The sequence below is a fragment of the Oreochromis aureus genome, linkage group 12 (assembly GCF_013358895.1).
Source record: "Oreochromis aureus strain Israel breed Guangdong linkage group 12, ZZ_aureus, whole genome shotgun sequence".
Classification (NCBI taxonomy): domain Eukaryota; kingdom Metazoa; phylum Chordata; class Actinopteri; order Cichliformes; family Cichlidae; genus Oreochromis; species Oreochromis aureus.
This window is the reverse complement of record NC_052953.1, coordinates 35,331,563-35,333,210: the sequence shown is the minus strand read 5'-3', so window position 1 is coordinate 35,333,210 and position 1,648 is coordinate 35,331,563. Positions and strand designations below refer to the sequence as shown.

The window sequence follows — 1,648 nt, the reverse complement described above, 5'->3', positions numbered from 1 at the left end:
TGGACAAATCTTTCGATGAAACATACATTTTTATGAGCTTCTATCATGTTTCAGCCAGTCCCATATGATGCAGTGCATTTATCAGGGTGGGTCTGGGTCTGGGATGATAAATCCACTGGCTGATAACTGCACATTTCTGGCCAGAAATATTTCAGCAGTGTTACATATGCACTACATATGTTACACTTGCTTTTTGTTACCAGCGGATACCCTACATTTGTATAGACATTGGGTGGTGTGGGGCTGGGGAGCTGAGTGGAGTGGGTAGGTGGGAGGTTATAAGGTTCCTTTTTTTATTTTTTTTTTGTTAAGAGAGACACAGTTCTGTGTCTTCTCCAAGCTTCACATGTAAAATCCAACAGTGTGAAGCACATAGCAGCCAGAAACTGTAATGCCACAGATCAGAGAGGCTTCATCATCATCATCTTCATCGCTGTACGATCAGAGCGTGAGACTTCACATCTGGAGCACAGGAGAGATTCTGTGATAAGTCCTCCTTCTTGCTTGTCCCACAAGCAGTCGGTGAGATTTACTCACAACAAAAAGGGTTAATGACATTATTTTCATGAAAACATGTATTAATTCTTTGTAAAGTGTTTAAATTGTGTTTTCACTTGACCTTAGGAGTGTTATTTTGAGTGTATTTTAATATCTGTACTCAGGTGTTTCCCTCTGTGATCCATCCCCTTCAGAGCTGAGACACTCAGGACTGAACAGACTGCACAGTTTCTGTGACTGAGCCTCCAAAACACCTTCTTTGAAACCACACATGATAGAAGGGCTTTATATTTGCAGCAGCACTACTAAAGGTATTCAGTTTATTACAGGATGTGTTTGTTTCTTAGGACCAGCTCTAAGTGCACACTACCTAACATATACACCTTTCTGTTCATTACAAACCAACTACTCTGGATCATATGGCCAGTCGGCAGGACTGTTGCTGCAGGACAACATCCCTGGAGATCACCATCATTGTCAGACTGACTGTGCCTCCTCTGTGCAGTGTCAAGATCCTCCCTAAATGAGTGTGTAAGTAAACATTTTCATTATTTTATTCCCTTTGACAAGACAAGTATCACTGATATTTACATTTACAACTACATATGTTCCTGTTTTCTGCTCTTCTTTTAAAGTCCTCAGCTATCCTGCTTCTGTGCTGCTTGCCACACATCAAACACTGGCCGGATGACAGGGAGGATCCACTCTGAAGTCACTGGACATGATGAGGATCATATGGGACTTTATACTTTCATAGAAACGTTGTGCTCTTTGATTACAGGTTTTAAATGGACATAATGACTGCCTCTCTCTGATCAACAGGCTAAAGGATTGTTTTCATTGTTAGTGCTCTGTACAGTGTATGCTTATTTAATATTTCATCACAGAGCAAACCTTTATTTATTTAACATATTTTTATTTTGTTTTAATGTTGAATTAGCTGTGGGGATTTTTTTAACTGGGCACTCGGGATGTCATATGACCAGAAATGTGGTAACTTCAATTCTACACTATGTAAAAAAAAAATCTGCTAAGAACGAAACACAGACAAAAACCCCCCAAGAGAACTCAAATTCACTCCATGTAATCCAATCTAAAACATTTTAAACTGCTGAACAGCAACACAAACACTGTTAAAAAACAGTGTTAA

At 39.5% G+C, this 1,648-nt stretch overlaps 1 long non-coding RNA gene across 1 annotated transcript; it reads left to right on the top strand.

The window, feature by feature from the left end:
- The first annotated feature begins 434 nt into the window (after nt 1–434).
- LOC116327192 lies at nt 435–1,314 on the top strand. Its single transcript, XR_004199988.2, has 3 exons — nt 435–809; nt 926–1,029; nt 1,134–1,314. It is a non-coding gene; the product is annotated as an uncharacterized LOC116327192 (long non-coding RNA).
- Nucleotides 1,315–1,648: the final 334 nt, after the last annotated feature.